This window comes from Hemitrygon akajei, chromosome 19, assembly GCF_048418815.1.
Source record: "Hemitrygon akajei chromosome 19, sHemAka1.3, whole genome shotgun sequence".
In the NCBI taxonomy this organism is placed as follows: domain Eukaryota; kingdom Metazoa; phylum Chordata; class Chondrichthyes; order Myliobatiformes; family Dasyatidae; genus Hemitrygon; species Hemitrygon akajei.
In genome coordinates, this window is record NC_133142.1 from 29,393,881 (window position 1) to 29,420,369 (window position 26,489).

General features: G+C 40.2%; 1 long non-coding RNA gene across 1 annotated transcript in view; it reads left to right on the forward strand.

Moving 5' to 3' along the window:
* The window catches only part of LOC140741855 (uncharacterized), a 240,286-nt gene that overhangs the window by 34,818 nt on the left and 178,979 nt on the right, over positions 1-26,489 (forward strand). The window contains exon 2 of the long non-coding RNA XR_012102144.1: positions 13,375-14,327. This is a non-coding gene — a long non-coding RNA (uncharacterized lncRNA). The remainder of the gene's footprint in view (positions 1-13,374; positions 14,328-26,489) is intronic.

Genomic DNA, 26,489 nt, shown 5'->3' on the forward strand with positions numbered 1-26,489 from the left:
CTCATCCAGCTTTCATTCTGGACATAAACCGAACATGAGACAACATGCAACACCCATCATTGTGAATGTCTGGCTCAAAACATTTTGAATTTGGATCTAATCTCTACCCTCAAGGACAGTGCGGATGTTCTCATTTCCAAGTGAAGCAGGACTTGATGCAACCCATTGGGGTCGGGGGGCACTGGGACAGTGTCAGCACATTCTTATTACATTTCACTCTGTTGAATTAATCTTATGATGGAGTTAGGTCCACAAGAGCGGGATTATGGGTGATTAACTTACTAGATATTTTTAAAGAAATTATTGTATCTGAAAACTCATGAAATAAAAATGGGCTAAAACTGATTGGCGATATTTTTTCCAAATAATTGATGTAAATTGTTAATAGATGATAACCATAGAACCATAGAAGTAATTGCAATTCCCGATCCCAATCACGAAAGGGGTTCAACGGGTTACCTGCACCTGGCGGCGTAGGGTAGACACGCGCTGATCCATTCAGTGTAGTGCACGTGTGGCCCCGGACGTCTAAGGGCATCACAGACCTGTTATTGCTCAATCTTGTGTGGCTGTATGCCACTTGTCCCTCTAAGAAGTGTCAGAACAACTCAACAGTTTTTTTTTTTGACTTATTCTCTTGTTTCATTAGATCCATATTTGGTGGTGTTTTTTGTTCCTCAAAGATCAAAACTGATTTGGCATCAAATTCATCTCCAATCAATAGGAACTAACTATGCTCAATAGTTGGGTCAGCATGTTGAAGTTTGCTTCGGATATTCATTCATGATGCAAACTGCTGACGTGACTATATATCATGCTTGCAACTATCAACTGGGGTAGAATTTTGGGCAATGTGGAGATTTGCAATTATGTAGAATTGCAGACTTGTAAGAGACTTTTATTTCTCCATTTTTTTTGAGTCTCACTGTTGGAATGGCGTAGATAATTTGCATGGTATAACATGTACTGAACATCTGCTTTACCTAGAAATGGATTTATAAAAAACTTTTAATTTATAACATGTTTTGAAAGAAATTGATATATTTACTATCATGGGAGCATGGAAGTATTATAAAATGAGGCCAGTGAGAAGCAACAATAAAGCATCCTCTCTGTAGTCTTTGAACCTCTGCCACATTTTGAGACTAAGGGAAGCAAAGACAGGAAGTAGTTGTTGACCAGCCCTTCTCCTGTGGTTTTCTGTCTGAACGTGTTCATTATGTCTTTATGATTTAAATGATGAGACTCACATTGATGTAAGTAAATACATGTTTCCCCTTTTTTTTGTATTCACTAACTACAGTAACAACTAGAATAACAATATACCTTTAAAATACTAATATGTACATTTTCTATTCATTAAAGTAGTTGAATAAAAAGTAAATTAAATTCTTCAAACTATTCTAATTTTTGACTGTGATTTACAGATTTACAAAAATTCTTTGAGGGGAAGGAATGATCTACAGATCGGTCAGCAGAATAGTTAACTTTACTACATAATTGTTAACTTTGCCCATTATTTCCTTCCAAGACAAATCAGTGCACATAATTATATCAATAATGTTACAGAATAAACTTGCATTAAAAATTTTGCCTTAGAAGGCAAAATAATTCAATAGTATATAAATCTTGCTCCCCCCATAATGAAATCCAGATTATTTGTGATTTTCATACTTCCTGTTATTTAAACAGAACAGAAATAGAATCAGTGTCAGAATTACCAATAATAATTTTAATTTTAAACTCATGCTCTTAAAATTCTGTCATTTTCAATAGTACTGTGGTATGTGTCAATCATTTAAGAATCTATTTTCATTTCAGTTTTAGTTTAGTTCAGATGAGTAAGAATTTAACACAATTAACTTTGCAACCTGGATTCAAAACAAAAAAAAAGTATATTCAATGAAGTTTCTCTTTTGTAAGTGTTTAATTAGAAAGAAAATCAATATGAGTCCCCGTCACTAAAGCATATTACTATTCAGAAGAAGTACCTGTGTTTCAGATAGATTGTGACTTTTGTGGTGTGTCCATGTTTGCATAGAAATCTTCAACAAAGGTACTATGTTTATCCAGAAAACGATCAGTGATTGTACTTAGAAAAAAATGTATTTTCTGGTAACGAGGGAGACATGAGGCCTCCAAATCTGAAGAGAATTTTGAAATCCTGTGGAAAGATTTGGTTGACCTCAGTCACATAACACAGACATGATGTGTACAACTGGCTACAGTGGGGATACAAGTTGTCATTAATGGGTTAAAATAATGTTGGTTAGTAAATCTTGACAATGACTTCCAAACAGGTCCAGTAAAGTTACGACTTTAAATTTAAACCATGAATGTAATTATCTTGCAGGATTCTGCTGAACACAAGTATTTCCTCTCATTTATTGTTCCCCAAAAGATATATGTCCCGCATTGTCCTACCTACCACACCAAGAGTAACTAGAGACCCTTGCCAAACATGGTCTTAAATGACCATTAAGTTCCAGTCACATACTGTAACTTCAGAAGCTTAGGTATCTGTAGTCTGGCTGCCACACAATATTATGCACATGACTGCACTGGAGAACGTACAAAGGAAATTCAACAGGTTGTTGTCTAGAATGAAACATCTTGATAATGAGCAGAGATTGGAAAGGCTGGTCTTGTTTTCCTCACAGGAGAATAGGTTTGGGGGTGGGTTGTCAATAGAATTATGAGAAACATCGATAGTGTAGATAACAAGTAACCTTTTCCATGGCAGAGGTGTTAAGACCTTTTACGTGAGGTGTAAGAGGTTTAGAAGAGATCTGAGGGAGAACATTTTTTCACAGAGGGTGGTTGGAATCTGGAAAAGATTGCCCCAGAAGAAAATGGAGGCAGGTACTAAACATGTTTCAAGTATTGGCAAAAGCACTTGAATTATCAAAGCATAGTAAGCTGTGGGCTAAGTGCTGGTAAATGGGATTTGAATTAACTGAAGCTTGATGGTCAGCAAGGATGTGGTGAGCTGTATGGCTCTGAATCTAAAAGCAAACAACAACATGTAAATAAAGAAATGAATTTATGAATTTCAGCATAAACACTTGGACAAAAAGAGTTGAAGAGGCTCAAAAGATAACTTTTAATGCAGACTACAAAGGAAATGCCCAATAGGCATGCAAAGCCAAACAACCAGTTCATTGTTTCCTCTTTCTCAAACCAGGTACAAAGCTGTTGACTGAGATCATAAATGTTCTGTCCCTCATGCCTTCCAATCACGTATCAAAGAACCTAGGTGATCCAGACAATTCAGTTTCCCTGTTGAATATTGCTACACATTTGCTTTTTCGTTGCAATAATTCCATGTAAGAAATTAAACGGGGGGAGATGGTGTGAACTACAGATGAGGATACTTAAGGGGTGGGTTGGAGGGTGGGAACACTGCTATTGTCAGCTAGTGGTAGCGGAAGAACTAGATCAGGGAAAAGAATTTGCTTAGATCAGGAACTCCTATTCCTTTAGGCCAGTAAGCATGAAAGGAGCCCAGCTTCTAACTCTGTCATCTCCCACCTCCTCGCAGCAAAATGTTTTCATGGTCCTTGAACTACCCGATTGGGAGCCTTTCCATCAAATATTAGGGCAGAAGTACAGAGTCACATTTAGATCTTATAGTCACTGAATCAATTCCTCCAAATATTTGTACCCGTGTGGGTAAACTGAGAATGAGGAAGTTTGTGGCAAGATTCTGTGAAATATCAAGGAATTGTTAGAAGCACAATAGGAAGATAGTCATCCAACAGGTTTATACTGGCTCAATGTGAGAGCAATAGTCCAGTTCCTGTCTGAATGTAATAATCAAATTTGCCTCACCATGTCGCTGACAGTGTATTACAGATAGATCTTGGTCACTTTTCCTTATTTCACTTTTCTTTTGTGCATTACCATAATACTATGTTTCCTAATCTTTGATGTCTCTAAAACAGTACTCGGCCTAAGCCTTCCATTATTTCAAATGCTTTGATCAGATTCTCACAACCTCTTTCATTCCAAGGAGGACCCCCAGTTTCTTAAGTTTATCCACATTATTAAAATCCGTCGTTCCTGAAATCAAACCACATAAACCAAATTCATCCTGGCCACTCCCCACGGTACTCCTAAAACTGAATACACGGTGTTCCCCTCCTGTCTGACCCAAAGCCGGTCAGATTCCTGCCAGTGCATTTGTAACGGAAGGTGTTAGATTTCACATGCACTAGGAGAAGCAGAACAGTTAAAAGGAAGGTAACTATTTTTCAGACTATATCAAGGACATTTTTATGAAAAAAAATTCTGAAGTTTGTAGTTGCTAAACAAAAGTGGTTTATTTGTTTTATTTTGATGTTTTTAATCATTTAGCATGATAAACTATTTATTTTAACTATTGCAAGCTTTTCGTTTTGTAATGTTTGGTAATTATAAACTAAAATTTCAGTGTTAGTAAAGCAGATATTACAGGGATGTAAAGTCATAACCTTTGGTAAATGAGACTTCTCGACAAGGTACAAAGACCACGATATACCGCTTTCTTGAAGATCACTCAGTTTTTCAGGGTCACCTTGGCCAGCAGTCCATACATGGAACAGTTGAGTATCGCAGGTAGCTAGTCTGGCTAACAGTCCAGATCCACGATGATCCAGTCCATTTAGTCTAACACAAGACCAGTAAACACGAGGAAATCTGCAGATGCTGGAAGTTCAAACAACACACACAAAATGCTGGTGGAATACAGCAGGCCAGGCAGCATCTATAGGAAGAATCATTGTTGATGTTTCGGGCCGAGACCCTTCGTCAAGACCAGTACGTAGCTTGATGGGACAAAGAATCTGCCGGCCCTGATCAACAAAAAGTTATGGCATCAAGTTTACAAAACTGTATTGGAAAGTGGGAATCCAGTGTGACAGTTACAAGGTAAATGAAACAAAAAGGAAGAAGAGCAAAAAGATGAATGAATGCAAGTTTGAACAAAATATTCAATGTAACAACAATGTTTTTAATGTATATTTTTAAAAAGTGGTAAAAGGGGATGTGGATTCATGAAAGACGGATGCAAGCAAGACTATAATTGACATAAAGGAAATGGCAGACTTGTTAAACGAGTGCTGTATATCCGTTTTCACTTCCTGCTGCCATCTATATAATGTGCTGTGCTTCCTAAATGTCAACTAGAAACTTGATATACAACTCCCTTTTCATCCATTTTAAAGACTGGGATTTAACCTCACCTCTCAACTTGTAAAATCATGGCAATACAAGCAAATGTATGAACCCACAGAATAGCAATGTTGTAAGATGAGTAGGCAACTGGTCTGTCAACATAATTTTTATTCCTAACTACAACACCAACAACCACCCCACCCCCTAGAGTTCATAGTTCTACTGTGAACAGTTGCACTCTAGAGTGTGTTTCTATTATGTTACCAGATTAGTATTCCAGAAACTCGGATGAATGATCGGGGGATGTAAATGTAAATTCTATTAAAGCATTTGGAAAATATAAATTCAATTGATCAACTAAATATGCCATAACAATCTCATAGCAGAAATGGAGGCCATAAAAATACCAAATTGTTTTAAACACCATCTAGTTTCCAAATCTCTTTTAGGCTGTAGCTGGTAGAGCTTTCATATGCCTTTCGACTCATACCTATTTAAATAACTTAAATAAAACAGAAAATACTAGGTCTGGCAGCATCAGAATTTAGATTAAATGCGTGAAATCAGAATGGGAAAGAGAGAAAAATTATTTTCAAGTTACGCACATGGTGGTGTAGGGATGGATAGGTCGAAGGGTTATCACTGGTAGGATGACTTTGGGGTTGCTGTAAGGAAGAGATGTTGATGAATTAATCTGGTTGGTGGTTTAATGAGGGCATTTAGAGAAAGAACATGAACAAAGAAATGTCGAAACTTGAGGTCAGGGTAGTTAGAGAGAGAAAAGACAAAGTAACGTGAAGCTGCAAACTGCAGGACTATAAGGAATGATGAGCAGATCAGAGCATACTAATGGAGGAAGAAAATTGATTCAATATAACAGGTGCATGAGCTAATGCAGAACTGCCCCTCCTGATATAAGTAACGAGAGCAATTTACCTGAATTTAGTATTGCGTCCAGAAGACTGTAACATGTCTAGAGAGATGACATTATTCACGCTTCACTTGAACCTTGAAGGAGGCCACAGACAGATGGGTCAGAGTGAGAGTGGGGAAATTAACTGAAAAGAAACAGGAAGCTAGGGAGTTTGGGTCTGTGGACGGATTGCTGGTACTCCACCAAGCAGTCATTCAATCTGCATGTGGTTTCTCCGTTGTAGAGGAGGCTACATTGTGAGCACTGAATCGTGCACAGTAGATTGGCAGAGGTGCAAGTGAATCACTGCTTCCTCCAGAACTGTTCACGTCCTCAGATTCTGGGAAGGGAAGAGGTGAAAGATCAGGTGCTGCATCTCCTGCAGTTGACTTTTATTTAGCTTGTGAAATGACCAGCAACATCGACAATTAGACACATTCTGAATAAAGTCAGATACTCTGTGCAGCATTGGTTTAGTTACTGGACAGGTCAATAACATAACCAGTCCAGTCATTTCTGTACAGATCCCTATAAAAAAAATCACATGGCACGCAGCTGATGTAAGCTTAAGTTTCACTAGATCTTGTTGCAGTCCTGATCTAAGGGAGAATCCAGAGGAGATTCATGAGGATGATTCCAGGAACGAAGGGATTAACATATGAGAAGTGTTTGGCACTTTGGGCCTGTACTCACTGGAATCTGCAGATCCTATTGAAACCTACTGAATGTTGAAGGGACTAGATAGGATGGATGTGGTGAGGACATTTTCTATGGTGGGGGTATCCAGAACTAGAGGGACAGACTCAAAGTTGAGGGGCAACCTTTTAGAACAGAAGTAAGGAGGAATTCTTTCAGCCAGAGAGCAGTGAATCTGTGGAATTCTCTGCCACAGAGAGCGGTGGAGGCCAAGTCTGTGGGTATATTCAAGGCAGAAGTTGATAGTTTCCAGTTTGGTCAGGGCATTGAAAGGATATGGTGAGAAGGTAGGTGTATGGGGTTGAGTGGGATCTGGGATCGGCCCTGATGGAATGGCAGAGCAGACTTAATGGGCTGAATGGGGTTATGGTCTTATTAAAATAAATTGCAAACTGTAGAGCTGAGATGAGAAATCAAGGTGGAATTATACTAAGTTTAAACCCAAAGGCTTTAGTGATGCTAATGTCAATGGAACTAGGGGAGAATTCTCTAGCCAGAGTTATCCTCAGCACAGAGCAATGGAGTGATTCTAGAGTTCAATCATATTAACCTCAGGACCTTGTGTAGGAATTTTTCACAGCAGTGTCCTTGCCCAAGCATCTTCAGCTACTTCATTAATGATTTTTTTCCCGTCATACTCTGGATTGTAGAAGACCGAGGAGTGACCTTAAAACTGTATAAAAACCAGGAAGGTACAGATAGGGTGAATGGTTCCCGGGTGGGGGAGTTTGAGATGGCATAGATTTAAAGTGAGAGGGAAAAGTGAAAAAGGGACATGAAGAACTAATTTTCCACAGAGATTAAGGTGAGTATGTGGAACAAGCTGCCAAAATACGTGGTAAAGGAGGGTACAATTACATCTGGACATGGTTAAGAAAGGTTGACAGGGATATGGGCCTTACACGGGCTAATAGGATTAGGTTAACATGAATGAGCTGGTCTGAAGAAGTTCCATGACTCTTCAAGGTTAGTCCAATGAACCTGACTGATAATTTGAGCAACACAATGGTGCAACTCATGGAGCTGCTCTCTCATAGCTCCAGCGGTCCTGACAATGCAGAATGTAAATGTGGAGCTTGTATATTCTTCCATTGCATGAGTATGCTTCAGATCTAAACGCTGGGAGTGTAAATAGCCTACTTGATGTGTAGTGGAATCTTGGGGAAACTGATGGAAAGATGAAGAAAATAAAATGGGATTGGTGTGGGATCAGTATAAATCCGTGCTTGATTTTTGGTATAGACCCAGTCGGCCAAAGGACCTGTTGTGTGCTGTATGACCCTATAACCAATTACACACTCTAGCTGCACTCTGGTGATTCTTTGGCTAATTATTCATCCTCTTATTTCATAAAGATTTTTACCATAAGAGAAGATTTAAGTGTGAAGGAATAGCTTCCCGAATAATCCAGAAGTTTGAAATCATCCAAGAAAAGATAACTCTGAATGAGAGGGGCCACATATGAGCAGAATATACAGTTGCAGCCATTCTCCTACAGAACCTCTGCAGGACACATCACTCCTACTCTCTGCCCAGTAAAGTCACATAACCTAATCCAGAAACAGAAAGCCATTTATTCCTCTCTTTATTTTTGATTCACAGTACTGGAGATCCATATTTATCAGTACAGTGTGAACATTTTGCTATGGCTCACCACCACCCACTCAAGGGCATTTGAGATCAACATTAAATGCTGACTTTGGAGTCATTACTGCTGAATTACCATCTGTTTCCACAGATGCAAGGCAATATCATTTGATAAAGTTATTGTTAATAATGTGAAGTGGTCTGATGTGTTTTTCATAAATAGATTAATGATAATAGATTTACCACATTGTAAATTAAATTGTAATTGTGTAAGGATATCATGTTGTTAGGATCAAACAGACACATTAGTGTGTCATTAAATCAACAATTTCACAGCCATTTAAAATGTCTAGTTTTGGCTCCTTCAACTCCAGTAAACCTGATTTTTGTTTGTAGAATGCTATATGTTCAAATTATGTGGGACAAACACAAAAATGGACTTCAGGTTTAATGTTGGCTTCTGAGAAGGTATTTGAACTTATTTATACTGAATTAGTAGGCTTGATTTTAATAATTGATGAGGCTTGGATAGCGCAAAACACTCAATACCTCAGAGCTGTTGTAAATGCCGCTTTCCGCTGTACCGGGATTTAGCAGAAAGTTATTAGCGTCAGAGAAGTTTACCGAAATGTAACTAACACTTAGAATGGTTGGAAATGTGAAAAGGAATGAAGTGATTAGAATAGGTTCCTCAAACAGGCGCTGAGTCTGAGGCTGGATTATGATTTTAGGTAGATAGATAGATACTTTATTGATTCCAAAGGAAATTACAGTGTCACAATAGCATTATAAGTGCACAGATGTACAAATATTAGACATTTTCCCTCATCTTCCAAATAATATGCTGGTTTGTAAAAAACATTACTTTGCTCAAAATGATTGGAGAAGGTTTAAGTACTGCAGTTGTTTAAGTCCAAATTAACTCTATTGCTAAGTGTCACCTCAGGCAATATTACATTTTCTGATAAAGATCTCAAATAAGTATTCGTGTTCATCTTCTTGTTTCAGTTGGTTTGCAGCTAAGAAACCTTTGCAATGTACTCAAAACATGGCTCTGTTTTGAATAAATGATACATGTACAAGTGGCAAAATGATTGGGAAATGACCATTGAGTTCACCAAGGAATTGCATACATCATTTACCCATCCCTGAGCCATGCAGTTTCCTGAGGGCCAAAGCAAACAGAAGAATACAACCGTGTCCAATTTAAGAAGAATTCTGGGAATTTTCTATCCAACCATTTGATTCAGTGAAGCACAAGCACCATGGTAGCCCATTAAATATCAATATAAATAGTTAATTAATAATTGAAAACAACCACTTCAATCTAGGTTGTTCATTTCTCTTTCAAATAAACACAGTAAATCAATGTGCACCACATAGCTTAGTGTGATAAGATGAAAATAAATAACTTACTCTGACTTGAACTCGTTGTCTAAAGATGTTACTGAGTATTGCCCTCATGATTCACCAAATGATCAATCCAGCTGAACCAAAACCAGTCTTGTTAAAAATTTCAATCTGGTTGATATTTATTTGTGTTTTGAAAATAGAAGGTTCTTTCAAACCTATACTTAACATCTGGGAGTTTCTTAGATTTTCCTATTGACTAATGCAGCTTAACTGAGAATCTGATTTCCAGCAATAATTGGCTTTCCCTCTGGATATTCACTGAAGTTATTTTAGCTGATTGTAAAAATTCCTAAGAAAATTTCCATCCTAATACTTGCAAAACAATGTTACATTCTGCTAGCCCTCTTCTGCAATGTCTGCAAAATCTAAAATACACCTTGACGTGACAGATGTGAGAAGAACATTGAAGTAGATTCATAGAAAAGTATAGCACTGAAACAGGCCCTTCAGCCCATCTAGTCCACTCAAAACCATTTAAATAGCCTATTCCTATTGGCCTGCTCCCAATATCCATGCACCTATCCAAACCACTTAAACATTGAAATCGAGCTTGCATGCACCACTTGTGCTGGCAGATTATTCCACACTCTCATGGGTCTTTGAATGAAGAAGTTTCTCCATGTTCCCCTCAATCTTCTCACTTTTCACCCTTAACCCCTGACCTCTGGTTGTAGTCCCACCCAACCTCAGAGGAAAAATTGTATTTACCCTATCTATACCCCTCCTAATTTTGTACACCTCTATCAAATCTTCTCTCAGTCTTGTATGTTACAAAGAATAAAGTCCTAACCTATTCAATCTTTCCTTATAACTCAGGCCTTCCAGACACAGTAAATTTTCTCTGTTCTCTTTCAATCATGTTTACATCTTTCCTGTAGGTAGGTGACCAAAACTGTAGACAATACTCCAAATTAGGCCTCACCAACATTTTATACAACTTCAACATAACATCCCGTCTCCTGTACACAATACATTGATTTATGAAGGCCAATGGGCCAGAAGCTTTCTTTACAACTCTCTCTACATGTGACACCACTTTCAATGAGTAATGGACTTCATTTTCCCAGATCCTTTTGTTCTACCACACTCCTTAGTTCCCTAACATTCACTGTGTAAGACCTACACTAGATGGTCCTACCAAAGTGCAACACCTCACACTTTTCTGCATTATATTCCATCTGCCATTTTTAGCCCATTTTTCCAGCTGATTCAAATGCCTCTTCCAGCCATGATAACTTTCCTCATTGTCTGCTATACCCCTGATCTTGGAGAATTCCACAAATTTGCTGATCGAGCTAACCACTTTATCATTCAGATCGAAAACTGAAGATAAATATCTTGGGTTCCTCCAATATATCTTAAAATTAAAACGGATATAGTTTCATAATGGAGTAGCAGAGATTTAATTTATCAAACATTTTCAAAGACTTTTTTTTGATAGGGTTGTTCAGAAATATAAGCATTTTGTAATGGAACGATTCGTGTTGAAAAGTTGTTGTTTAGTTCTTACTGCCCTTATCCGTATCTCCTCCTTTTTCCAGACATCTGTCCTCATCCCATCTTCTCACTGCCATAACAGGGATTGAGTTCCTTTGGTCCTTACCTACAACCCCATGAGCCTCCACTTTAGCACGTCATTCTTCTCAACTTCCTCCATCTTCAACGGGATCCGAGCATCAAACACATCTTTGCCTCCTTCCCGCTCCTCCACCCCCCTCCCCCCACCCCCAGTTCTCTGCTTTCCGCAAGGATCGCACTTCTGGTGACTCCATTGTTCTTTCATCCCTCCCCACTGGTCTCCCTCCTTGAACAAGTGGCACAAGTGCTACGAGATCTCCCTCCTTGAACGTATTCCTGCAAGTGGCACAAGTGCTACACCTGCTCTCTCACCACCATTCAGAGCCGCAAACAGTCCTTCCAGGTGAAGCAACACTTCACCTGTAAACCATTCGGGGTTATCTACTGTATCTAGTGTTCCCGGAGCAGTTTCTCTACGTCAGTGATCTCCAACGAAGATTGGAGTACTGCTTTGTAGGGTACCTTTGCTCCATATGTAGGAAGCAGGATTTCCTGGTAGCCAGGCATTTCAAATCCACTCTCCATTCCCAGTTCCACATAGAATTATGAACACTAGAGCACAAAAGTAGACTCTCTAGTCCATGCCAGACTATTCATCTGCTTACTCCCATTGACCTACACCCAGATCATCACCCTCCATACCCCTTTGATCGATGTACCAATCCAAATAGCTCTTAAATGGTGAAATCAAACCCACATCCAACAGTTCCGTTGGCATTTCATTCCACACTGTGAATGAGGAAGTATCCCTTTTGCACCCTTAAAATTTTTCCACCCTTAAGCCATGATCTTTAGTTCTAGTCTCACCCAATCTCAGTGGAAAAAGCCTGCTTACATTTATCCTGTCTATACCACACATAATGTTATTTACCTCTTTCAAATCTGGTTTCATTCCTCTATGCTCTGGTGAATGAAGTCCTAACCTACTTATCCATTTCCTATAACTCAGGTCCTCAAATCTGAGCAACATCCTTGTAAATTTTCTCTACACTCTTGCGAACTTATTGATATCTTTCCTGTAGGTTGGGGACTGGAACTGCACACAGTATTCAAAGGTTGGCTTCACCAACATATTATGCAGCTTCAACATTATGTCCCACCTCCTGTACAAAACACATTGATTTATTAAAATCAATGTGCCAGAAACTCTCTTTACAACCCTAGCTACTTGTGACACCCCTTTAAAGGAATTAGTGGTCTCTAATTCTGATCCCTCTTTTTACCACTCTCCTCAGTGCCCTACCACTCACCATGTAAGTTCTAGCCCAGTTTGTCTTCCCAAAATGCAACACTTCACACTTGCTTGCATTGTTCCACCTCCCACTGCAAGCTTTGATAGTCTACCTTGTTGTCCACTACACCCCAAAACTTGGTGTTATCTGTAAACTTACTGACCCAATTACTGTATTATCATGCAGGTAATTGATATAGATGACAAAAACATAAGTATAAAGATTAATCACTGTGGGGACTTTCTTACTCTTGTGGGATAACATCTTTCCATATAAAGGGGATCAATCTGCCTGGCAGGTGAGACATTTGACTGTGAAACAATCTCAGATTCTGGGACCTCCTCTGTGATGGTTGAAGGAGTTGACTCTTGGACTGCAGGAAGTGGTTCCAACAGTTCTGGCCACCTTTCTTCTTTAACAGTTGACCCTGCTCTCCTCAACTGATCAAAGTGTTGTCTCCGGATGCTATCAGATTCAGTCTTCACTGTTTGTCCAGGAATGAAACATCAACCCTCCTTGTTTGAGGACCCTTCAGTTGTTTGTCTTCATACTCCTTCTGAGACTGTGTTTGAGGAGATCCAAATGTTAACACAAGGGATGACCGAACAACAGCATAGCTGGTGACTTGTTGGTTGTGGAACGTGCTGCGTTGTGATATGCAAGGAGGAAACTGGTACTTTCTGATTCAGTCTCAGTGTGGTGTGTTCTGCTGATATTGCTTGCAGTATGTGTTTCCACCAAGCCATTTATAATTTGGTGATATAGGGCAAAAATAACATGTCTCATTTCATTCATTTTCAGGAATGACTGAAACTGTTCTGCAACAAACTGTGATCCATCGTTACTGACTAAGTGTTCTGGAACACCAATCCTTGGCAAGAGGCTTCTCAACACAGCAACAGTGTGCAAAGCTGTGGTGGAGACTGCTGGGAACACATCTGGCCTCTTCGTAGCTGCATCCACTACTACCAAGAAATTTGTGCCGGTAAATGGTTGAGTAAAGTCTACATGAATCCTGTGCTGGGGCAATACAGGCTGTTCTCAGGGATGGAGAAGTGCTCTTTTTGGTATCTCCTGGATGTTTTGGCATTCTGTATAATGCATGGTGAGCTGCTCGATCTGATAATCTATCCCAGGCCACCAGACAAGGCCTCGAGCCAACGCTTTCATTTTGACTGGCATGTACTCCTCCAACACTTCAGCTTTAAGCTTGGACGATCCAAACCCCACATAAGGCAAACTCCTTCAAGGGCAAGTTTATCCTGGCACTGGTAAAAACGGGGGAATTGGAGTTTATGTTGCAGGTTCCAGATACTTATAATCCTGAGAAAGTCTGGGGTCTTCTCCAGTTTCCCTTTGGATCATCTCTACTGTATAGGGAGAATTAACTGAGAAATGTCCTCTTTTGTAAATTTTTCAGGTATTTCCTTTTCCAAGAGTAAACAGGACAATCCATAAGCATTTCCATGATTAATCATCCACTTGAATTCAATGTTGTACTGCTGCTGCTAGTGGGAACACCCTGCTGTGGATTGAAAATGGACACAAGTGATGATCAGCAACGAGGGTGAACTTTCTCACATACAAGCACCGTTTGAAATGTTTTACACTCCAAACCAGACTCCAGGCCTCTCTGCTATTCTGTGTGGAAAGGGAATGTGATGGGGCATCCCAAAATGCTGCTGGAACATTCACTTCCATCACTCTTAATGTGTAAGATGACTGCAGCTATCCCGTAAGGGAAGGTCTCTCAGGTAAGCTTCACTGGACAATGTGGATCATAATGTGTGAGTACAGTGTCTGACATCACCATTTCCTTTACCACCTCACACTTTTCGTTCATTGTCATTTCTTCCAGATCAGTAGTAATGAGTTCAAAGAGTGGAGCATAGTAGACAGGTTTGACGGAAACCAGTTAGAATAATTGACTAATCCTAAAAAGAACCATAACTGTGACACATCCTTTGATCTTGAGGCATCTACGACTGCTTGAATTGTCTCTGTACACTTGTGTAATCCTTGTGCATCGATGGTGTGAACACAGTAACTGATGCTTGGTTTAAAGAATTCACACCGTCACATTGTGCTCTGAGCCCATAATCTTCTGATCTTTTTATCACTGTCTTGTGATTTTGGAGATGTTCCTTCTCATCCGTTCTGGTAGCAGTGATGTCATCCAGGAAAAATTTGAGTGCCTAGGCAATCTTGCATCATCTCTGCCAGAGTGTAGATGCCGATGCAACTCCAAAAATAAACCTATTATAGCGGTAAAGCCCTTAGTGAGTGTTTATGGTGAGAAAGACTTTTGACTCTTCTTCCATCCCCATCTGTAGGTAGGCCTCAGCTGAGTCCACTTTGCTGAAGGGTTTCCCTCCAGAAAGGTTTGCAAAGACGTCCTCTAAAGAGTATTGATTTACTTTCAGTATTATGTTAACAGTGACCTTAAAATCACCACAGATCCTGACATCTCCATTCTTCTTGGCTATTGGATCTACTGCCATGGACCATGGGCTCTACTCAAAAATTTCCTGGAAAGAAGTCCTTCAGCTTCCATGCAGTCTAGCTCGCTGGCTACTTTATCATGGGTGATATAAGGAACCGGATGGGTTTTGTAAAACTTGGGTGTGGTATTTTCAGTTAACACTATTTTACCCTTGATATGTTTGAGTTTTACAATGCCATTCTTGAACACTGCTGTGGCATCATCCGGTACTGTTCCCAATTCACTCTATTGCTTGGGATGAGGCACCCCCACAATGCTGGCTCTCGAGTATTTATCAAATACAAGCCCAATGTGGTTTGTTGATTGTTATATTTCACTGTTGAGAATATCATTCCCAGAGGAGTTCCCTGTCAGTGTCCAGTTCCATTTTAATTAATCTGGTATGCAGTTCTGTGTAAGCCACATTGCCTGTCCTCCTTTTTCAAAGAATTGGGTTTCCCTACCTCCATCATTGATGCTGTCCTCACCTGCTTCTCCTCCATTTGCCTTACATCTGTGCCCACCCTATTGTCCTGCCAAATTAACAGGGATCGATTTCCTCTTGTCCTTACCTACCAACCCATGAGCCCCCACATGCAACATGTCATTCTCCACAAATTCCACCATCTTCAAAGGGATCCTGCCACAAGCATACCTTAGCCTCCCCCCTCCCCCCGCCTTCTTCTGCAGGGATCGCTCCCTCCATAATTTCCTTGTCCAGTTTTCTCTCCACACTAATCTCTCTCAACACTTATCCCTGCAAGTGGCCAAAGTGCTACACCTGCCCATTCCCCTCCTCCCTCACTTCTATTGAGGACCCCAAACAGTCCTTCCAGGTGAGGCAAACACTTCACCTGAGAATCTTCTGGGGTTGTCTACTGTGGCCAATGCTCTTGATGTGGCCTCGTCAACATCGGTGAGACCTACCGCCAATTGGGGGGGGGGGGGGGAGGGGGGGAGCTGTTTTGTTGATCGCCTCCGCTCCATCCGTCAAAAGCCGAACTCCCTGTTTGTTAAAATTTTAATTCCGATTCCAATTCCTGTTCCAACATATTGGTGTATGACCTCCTCTTGCGCCATGATGAGACTTCCCTCTGGGTGGATGAGCAATATATACCATCTAGGTAGCCTCCAACCTGATGGCATGAATATTGATTTCTCTTTCCGGTAAAAAAAAATTCTCCCCCTCCCCTCTTCTTTTATTTCCTACTCTGGCCTCTTACCTCTTCTCACCTGCCTATCACCTCCCCCTGGATCCCTTCCTCCTTCCCTGCGTCCTATCAGATTCCTTCCTCTCCAGCTCTTTACCATTCCTTCCCACCTGGCTTCGACTGTCACCTATCACCTCCTAGCTATCCTCCTTCTCCTCCCACCTTTTTATCTGGCATCTTCCCCCTTCTTTTCTTGTCCTGAAGATGGGTCTGGCCCGAAACGTTGGCAGTTTATTCATGTCCAGAGGTGCTACCTGACCTGCTGACTTCCTCCAGCATTTTGTGTTTGCTGCTTTGGATTTCCAGCATCTGCAGAATTTCTCCTGTTCATGATATGCTTGCCTGTTGTTAGGTTTAACATTGTAAATCTCAAGGCTACTCAGTCTGCATCACTCTCGTCATTACCAAATATTTCATCAACAGCATGCAGATTATTGCTCTTTTTGAAACTGCAACTTGACTTTTTAGCTTTTTCTCTCCCTGTGCAGTCTATTTATCTTGGTCTGCTCGACATGCTGTTTGTATCTGTTACATTTTCTGCAAGTTTAAATCTGCATTGGTTTGTTTTGTGCGAGCTCCTGCCACAATAGTAACACAATGTATTTGACCAGGCAGGTTTCTGTTTGGACATGGCAGTTTTGTTCACGTGTAATTTCATTACCGATTGCAACTCTCTGTGCTGTTTCCATTGGTACAACTGCTCTTTAAAATGTAAGTTGCGCTTCAGTTTGGAGTTGTTTCTGCATGCTTTCTTGTAAGATTCCACAAATTAAACAATCTCTCAGTGCATCATTAAGCCTATCACTGAACAGACAACTTCAATTCAGCTACGTATGCTGAAACGGACTCCCCCTCCTTTTGATTTATTTATGAAACCTAAAGCATCCTAAGCAACCTAAAATCAACAAAAGTTTTGGCTCTGATTGTTCTTGCAAAATATTAGCAAAGCTGATCTTGGCTGATTTGGTTGGAGCAGTCAAGCTTCTAAGCAAACTGTATGCTTTGGCATCTAATGCACTCAGCATAATTGTACCTTGTTTCTCATTGGCTATTCCATTTGCTTTAAGATACTGCTCAGCTTGCTCAGTATACATAGTCTGGTAATCACTTGTGCAATCAAACACAAAACATAAAATTTAATTGAAAGGAAAACATACTGTCTGGGAATAAGAGTCTTAACTTTGTTGTAACATTATGCGAGATGTGTGTGTTTGAAGCAGCAATGTGATATGTATGCTATTCACATACTCTTACATATAACCAATAATGCATTATGTAAACACAGAATGTCTACTCAAACAATATATTTACATTATTACTCAAATATTATTGAAATATTCACCCACCCACCCCCCACCCTCAGCACTAGCAAACTTTCCTGCAAGGATGTTTGTCTCCCTCCAGTTCAGGTATAAACTTTCTCACCTCTACATGTCCCACCTTCCCTGGTCGCGAGCCCAATGAGACAAAACCCTGAAGCCTTCCCTCCTGCAGCATCTCTTTGGCCAGTATTACCTTCCTATTTCTAGCCTCGCTAACATGTGGCATGGGTAGCAATCCTGAGATCACAACCCTGGATGTCCTGTCACTTAACTTAGCACCTAACTCCGTGACCGTACTTGGCAGGACCTTGTCACCCTTCCTGCCCGTGTCACTTGTACTGCTGTGGATCGTGACCTCTGGATGCCTACCCTCCCACTTCAGAATGCTCAGGCGTGCTTGACTGTGGGCTCCCGGGAAGCAACACACCATCCGGAATCTTGTTCTTGACCACAGAACCTCCGGTCTGTTCCCCTAGTCATTGAGTCCCCTATCACTGTAGCTCACCTCTTCTGCCTCCTTCCCTTCTGAGCCGCAGAGTAACAATTATAAGTCCAATGCAGCAGCAGCTTTTTAAGGCTTCACTGAGGTTTGAACTGGGATCGCTGGACTCAGTTCACAGTGTTCTCCATTACACACAGTCAGTCCATGGCCTCCTCTGCTGCCATAATGAGGCCACTCTCAGGTTGGAGGAGCAACACAGCATTTTCTGTTTGGGTAGCCTCCAAAGTGACAGTATAAACATTGATTTCTCCAACTGCTGGTAATTTCGCTTCCCCCTCCCCTTCTCACTTTCCATTCCATCTCCCCATTTACTCCTCCTCTTCTCGTGAAATGCTTAATGGTTAGAATGCCATCATGTGATGGTGTAATTTCAGTTTTTTTCCACAATAGATTAATATATCATGACTTTAAGGTTACAGGTACAGTAACCTTATTAGTATACAAATTACTGCTCCAAATACTTACACTGAGACTTCCATGATTTCATAGTTGAAAGAGCTCCGAGAAGCTCTCGTGTGTTTAAATTTCTGTTTTAGCACACTTCTTTTTCCGTTAAGTGCTTCAGATGCAGGCTGAGATTGAGATTGATAATTGTGTCTCCTGTCTCCGTGGACCACAGAAACAGCCTTGTTTCATTGGTTATAATGCAATGCAATAGTTCTCTTTACTCCAATATTTTTATAACTATTTTGCACTACTCCTGTGATTAGTCCTTTGTGTGTGTGCATGCTAGCTGGTAACCAATAGAAATGGCACATATACCACCGCCCCCCCCCACACACACAGACACACAAACAGACTAATCACAGGACACATAAAAGACGAACAATGTAGATCATCAACATTTCATTCGAAGTTGCACTGATGAAGTTGCCTAGCTGGGTAACAAATGTCTGCAAGCTAACAAGCCAGCTCGGTGAGCCACTCAACAATAACATAATTTAACTAATATATATATGTATATATATATACACTATAATTCATGTTTTTGTCTCTGTTATTATGCATTGCATTGTATGGCTGCTGCAAAGTCGACAAATTTTACGACATATGCCGGTGATATTAAACCTGATTCTGATTCTGACTCTGAACTAAGTAATGTTTTTTTTAAAACATAAATTCTTGGTCATGAGAGAAGCAAAGAATAAAGTTAAACAGCTTGAGATCATCCAAAGGTCAAGGAAGTTAAGCCAAGCAGTATTTGTTTGTCCTATTTGTACTCCCAATTCCTGGCTTCAATATCTTGCCCTAGATCATATGTTAATCTTCTCATATGAATGGAGTTTCTCTCCTTTCTTCAAGTTTGATCTCATCCATGACATACCGTCTGCCTTGAAACTCGTTATTCAATAACTAACCACCTAACTTCTCATTAACATTAATAAAGCAGCCTTCTTCACCAAAGTTGCAATGTGTGAACTCTGCTGTATAATACATGGAATAACAAAAACAATGCAAAATATACTTTTCAAATAGAACAAATTTGTACTGGTTTCACAATAAATCATAAGCATAAGGTGTAGAAGAAGAAAGCACTTTAATGATAATTGTTTTGAAGAATTGTCTTTCTGCATCCATTTCTGTTAGTTGTGCATTTCCTCACTTTTTCAGTTTCAAAGCAAGATCATGAACTCCACAGCTGTAGGAGACGATTGCAGATGTGGATCAGTCAGGCTCCTCAAACCTCTTAAGATAGTTCTGTCATAATTTGCTTTTACTCCAAATAACACGTGCTTAAAAAAGCTATCATATTTCATTTGGATTAAATGCTTCAATTGTTTGGTCACTGGATAAGTTAACTGGAGGTCTGGACAAGTTTTGGGGAGATAAGTTTAAGTCCCACCACAGCAACTCAGCAATATAAATTCAATTAGTTATATCAATCAAGCTAACATAAGTAAAGATGACCATGAAAATATAAACTTTTAGTCAATCTCCAGGTACTTCAGCAATATCTTTTGGAGAAGAAAATTGACCTTCCTTACTTAATCTCCGTCATAAGTGAGACTAACCTTGCAGTAGTAACACAGACAAAACAAACTTACAGAAAGCAAGAGTTTTAAAATGAAATAAGTCCTGAATTTCTAAAAATAAAATTTACTAAAATTGTTTGGTTTTCTATTTATTAAGAGGGTATAAATTTTCTAAACTATGAGTAGTTTAGAAAACTACTATGAGTACTAAACATTTAAGTAGTTACGCATGGTCAGTTACTTACTTCTTATGCCAGCCCTTTCATCAGCCGTTTGCATGAATGAGTTAATTTCACAGCAAACATAAAATTCTAAGCACTTAGGTGTGCTTTTCTATGAACATCTTAATACAAGGAAACTATCCATTTGTGTTTCCATAACAACATTGCCACAAACATTATTGTTCACAAAGCATGCAAATTAGGATTACTTTTCAAACCAGAAATGCACTTTGCAATTATGTGACTTTACACTGTATATTTAGTGTAGTTACAAACTTCTATTAATATTTTTGAAATGTCAAAAGCCACAAAAACTTATCTGTTTTGCCATCCCTCAACATAAACATGACCCCTGCAACATGGGGAAAACTTATTACATAGTTGTTCAGTAACAAATGTCCTTCACATCAACTTCATGCATCCTGAGATTTTTAGACGCATGACTGAATTAAGTTCATTCAGCTGTCAATAAACCTGCCAGTTGTAGCCCATGCCCTAGAATGGACTTAATAGAATTATAGAACACTAGAGCAAGGAAACAGGCCCTTTAGCCCATCTAGTACATGCCAAACTATTTATCTATCTAGTCCCATCAGCCTACACCCAGGACATAGCCCTCTGTACCACTCCCATCCATGTACCTAGTGAAACTTCTTTTAAAAGTTGAAATTGAACTCACCACTTCCACTGGCAACTCATTCCACACTCTGAAGAAATTCCCCCTCATGTTCCCCTTAGACATTTCTTTTTTCACCCTTAACCTATGACCCAACTCTAATCCCTGCGGCACATCACTAGTCATAGGCTTCCAGTTTGAGAGGCAACCACCTACTACCTCTCTCTGGCTTTTCCTGCAATTCTGGTGTCTAATACAATTTACAACCACATCATGACTGAAGCTTCTTAACCAACCTCCCATGAGGGCTCTTGTCAAAGGCTTTGTAGACAACATCCACTGAATTAATAAGCCTTCATTAACATTCCTGGTAACTTCCTTTAAAAATATCTCTCAAAGACTGGTTATAGACACAACCTGCTATGGACAAAGCCATGCTGACAATCCTTACTCTGTCCCTTAAAAACTAAATACTTATATATCCGGTCCCTTAGAATACCATCCAATAATTTTCCCACTGCCGATATCAGGCTTACCAGTCTATAATTTCCTGGCTTATTCTTCGAGCCTTTCTTAAACAACAGAACAACACTGGTTTCCTCTAATCGTCCAGCACCTCACCCGTGGCTAAGGATGTTTTAAATATCTGTGCTAGGGCCACTGCAATTTCTGCATTAGCTTCCCACAGGGTCCGAGGGAATATCTTGTCAGGCTCTGGGGACTTGTCCACCCTGATTTGCTGCAAGACAGCAAACAACTCCTCCTCCATAATTTGTACAGGGTCCATAACCTCGCTGCTGCTTTCCCTCACCTTTATAGACTCTCTGTCCATCTCCTGAGTTAATACAGACGGCAAAAAAAAATCCATCTCTTTCAGCTCCAGTATAGATAACCACTCTGATCTTCCAGAGGACCAATTTTGTTTATTGCTATCCTTTTGCTCTAATATACTTGTAGAAACCCCTGGGATTCTCTTTCACCTTGTCTGCTAGAGCAATCTGGTGTCTTCTTTTAGCCCTCCAGGTTTCCTTCTTGTATTGATCATACTCCTGAAGTACCTGATTTGCTCCTTCTTGGCTTTACCTGTGATACACCTCCTTCTTTTTCTTAACCAGGGCCTTGAAAACGAAGGTTCACTAAACATGTTATCCTTGCCTTTTATTTTGATGGGAACATACAAACTCTGTACTCTCAAAATTTCACTTACCAAGTACATCTTTGCCAGAAAATAATGTGCCTCAACCCACATTTGCCAAATCCTTTCTGATACCATAAAAATTGGGCTTTTTCCAATTTAGTGTCTCAACCAGACGTATCCTTCTTCATAAATATTTTGAAACTAGATGCAAAGAGTTCCCCTACACAAAACTCTGTCATCTACCATAGAACCATAGAACATTACAGCACAGAAACAGGCCTTTTGGCCCTTCTTGGCTGTGCCGAACCATTTTTCTGCCTAGTCCCACTGACCTGCACCTGGGTCATATCCCTCCAAACCCCTCTCATCCATATACCCTGTCTTGTTCTTGAACAGATGATCTAGTATCACCTCTTCCCTAGTTGGGACCTCTACATACTGATTAAGGAAACTTTTCTGAACATATTTGAGACACTCTATCCCAACCAGTCCATTTACAGTATGGGAGTTCCAATCAATAAATGGAAAGTTAAATCCGCCTAATTTTAATCCGGTTCAAATAGTTGATTGAACTCAGGATAACTTCATGGGTGGACCATGGATGCTTTAGCTCTTGTTCATTCTGAAAAATATAGATGCAACTTGTGGGTTTGGATTCCCATACCGTGTTCTTTTTATTCCTCATCTCTGAGTCTTTTTCATTTGATTGGTCTTCTCCTCTGCCCTTAGGCTGAGCTACCGGGCATAAATGGACTAAATTGGTTTCCCACTCTTATTAAGCGTCGAGCATGACTTCTCCTTTAGAAATGCGTTTTGCCTTTTCTGGATTTTCTCCCCCACCATACCATTGATATCTGATGCCAAAAATTTAGATTTCGATGTCCGATGCACTGATCTGTAACTGACTTTAGCACTAGTGATAAATCAGGTTCCACTCCACAGCATGGTCATCAAAAGCAAGACTCCAAAAGCATTACCCACAGAAAGAAGCAGTAAGGTGCAACTTGTGCTGTCCTTGACCTGGTTAAGTGTAGTGTAGCTGCCAATGCTTTGTAGTGCAGCAATTTGAAAAAGGTGTCAGGCCTTAAAGGCACATTCCTCATGACAGTCAGATGGCAAAGAGAAGAGGAGAGAGACTTCAAATTCACAAGAGAAATGCAGAAGTCCTGGTGAATGAGATGCAAGTCAGGGGGAATAACATATTACATGATATTACAAGACATTTCGAGTATTGTGTGTAATTCTGGTTATCCCATTACAGAAAGGATACGGAGGCTTTGGAAAGGGTGCAGAAGAAGTTTACGAGAATGCAGCCTGGATTAGAAAGATATCAGCTATGAGGAGAGGTAGAATAAACTTGGGTTTTTCACTCAGGGGCACTGGCGACCTCATTGAAGTTTATAAAATTATGAGAGGCATAAAGAGAGTAGACAGTCCGAGCCTTTTTATCCAGGATAGAAATGTCTGTATTGGAGGTCATGCATTCAAGGTATTTTAAGGGGTTGTGCAAAATATGTTGTTTATTCAGAGAACAGCAAATGCCTAGAATGGTCTGCCAGGAGTATTGGGATACGTAGATGGATAGTGGGTTTTAAGAGGCTATTAGATAGACACATGAATATGTGGGGAATGGAATGATATGGATTATGTACAGGCAGAAGGGATTTAGATTAGTTCATCATTCTGTTCAACATAGGCATTGTGCTGTTCCACTGCAGTACTTATCCATGTTCTATTTCAAGATTAGCTGCAGATCACTAAAAATACTGCTTTCTCGAAGACATAGTAGTCCAGAAATGGGAGGACAGAGAATGGATTGGGGAATTCAAATTATTCAACAGTTGGGGGAAAAGGAAGGACGCAGGTCATGGGCTCAGGCAACCCAGAAGAAATTTTGGAAACTGTGAGGCATCACAGTCTGTGTAAAAAATTAACTCTCTAATAACACATCACAGGACACCAAAGACACAAAGAGACAATAGTTGCTGGAATCTGGAGTAACAAACAATCTTCTGGCAGAACTCAGTGGGGCAAGCAGCATCAATGGGAAGAAAGGTACTGTCAGTGTTTCAGGTTGAAATCCTGCATCAGGACAGGCTGAGTTCCTCCAGTAGAATGCTTGTTGTTCCTGGATTCTGGGGATTCTCCATTAAACAGAAAATGGATTAACATTTATATTTAGAAAGGGTAATAACAAAACATGAATGATCAGTTGTTAGCATTAGTTAAGTACCATTAACCTGTGCATCTACCACTATGAGAAGAATGTTTTAGAAAGCCAAGACATTTTTAATGAACTTCCATCAGAATTCTTATAACAGAAAATAAACCTTCCAGAATGTTGTACTATTTCTACGTTGACCTCCAAAATACAGACTGTAAGGGGTAGAAGTTATACTTACATCCATGGAAATTTAGGGTTAAGGAATTAATGAGAGGATGGAAACCAAAGTTTAAATGTTAGAGGAGCAACATAGGAAAATGCACAATAAATTGATTGAAATGTGCTCTCAAAATGGAGTTTCCTGCTTGTCAGTGGATAGCTTGAAAGCTGGAAATAGCTTGAAAATCTGAATGTTTTAAAGCCACATGCATGCTTATTGGAACAGAACATTCCTTGCCAGTGATGAGAGGCGAACATTGTGTCTGAAGTCAGAAACAGCTCATTAGTAGGACATAAATATGCCATACCATATCTGGTATTGTGTGGAATCCTTTGTTAAGAGATTGAAAAGTTACAGGAGTAAAGAGTAGAACATTGTGCCATGTTATCATGTCTCATTAACACTGATATCTTCCAGAGCGTTTGTGCAACTGTTAGAAGTGATTCAAGAACAAAAAAAAAACTTTAGAAAGTTTTTTTTTAACTCCTTAGATTTAGAATATACAAGATAGAATGGTATAGCTCAGGTATAGACCAGGATGTTGTCCCAAACATATTAAGCTAATGATGCCTATTTATACTAATCCTTTTCCCCGCATGTGCTCCATATTGTCCATTCTCTGCTCACTCATGGGTCTGTGCTGTGTTTCATCTGCCTCCACCACCAGCCCTGGCAGTGCATTCCAGGCACCCATCACTCTGAGTATAAAAAACTTGCCCTGCACGTCTCCTGTGAGCTTTCTCCCTCTCACATTAATTGCATTCCCTCTAGTATTAGATATTCTGACCCTGGGTAAACGATACTGGCTGTCTAATCTGTCGATGCCTCTCATAATTGTATAAACATTTGTCAGTCTCTAATGCTTCAGAGGAAACAGCACGATTTTGTCTAAGTTCTTCTTAGAGCGTGTGCTTTCTAACCCAGGCAGCCTCCTGGTAAATCTCGTTTGAATCTGTTCCAAAGCTCCACTGAGCACTGAGGCCCCATCCGTTGGTCGAGGTCCACCACGGATGTTGTGTCCTGTCTGTCTATGTGATACACAAGCAAGCCAGGGAGGTACGACGTGGGGAGCAAGCTGTCATACAGCGGCTCCCCGCCCCATGCTGATGATGCTCCAATGAAACGGCAGAGACTGATACAGCTTGGCACCGTCAGCGTTGCAGGAGTTGCCAGTCAGCATTAAACACAATATAGGGACTCCAGCTCTGGATTTTTCCTTGGGATTTACTCCCGAAACCTTTCCCGTGAGTGAGTATAGCCACAAGGGCAGCAAAGACTTGAGATCAGAGCTTTCCTTCAACTAGATGAGCTGCCAATCATGAGCCCCATCTGCCCAAAGTGACTGGTTTTAAAGTGTCAGTAACCCACTTTTGCCCCTTCTCCTGTCAGTAGAAGCAGTTCCTCTGGGCTTTGTAGCTAAGCCTAACGTGAATGCCGGGAGCTGGACTTGGATGTCAGAAGCTAGTTGAGACTCACCCTATCGGGACCATTTAATAGGTAGTGGGAGCGTATCCCCACTACCTTCCCTGGCAATGACAACCTTAGGAACCTAAAGCCACTACACCCTTCCTACAATTGGGCAATGTGAACTTAATGCAATACCCCAGATATGGCCTATTCAGAGTTTTATAAAGCTGTAACATGGCGACTCTTAAACTTCCTGACTCTTAAATGCACTGCTTCAACTAATGAAGGCAAGCATACCATATGCCTTCTTTATCACCCCGACAACTTGTACAGCTACTTTCAGGGAGTTATGTACTTGGACTCCAAGAGCCATCATTTGGTGTACAGAGCAAATTGTTTGCCAAGTCTTTTGTCCAGATCTCAATGTCTTTGTTTTATCTCAGATTCTTCCCATTAGATCTTCTTTGATTATCTTTTGACGTAATTTTTACGTGGCTGAGGAAAGGAACATTTACGTTTATAAGATATATTCAGGTGGAAGAACAAGATATTATTCAAATGGTTTGTAAGGGACTTTTCTCAATAGTCCGTATGCAGGTAAAGTGAGCTTCGAACAAAGCAGCATTGATATATTGTGTGAAACAGAGAGGCCTTGAAGTG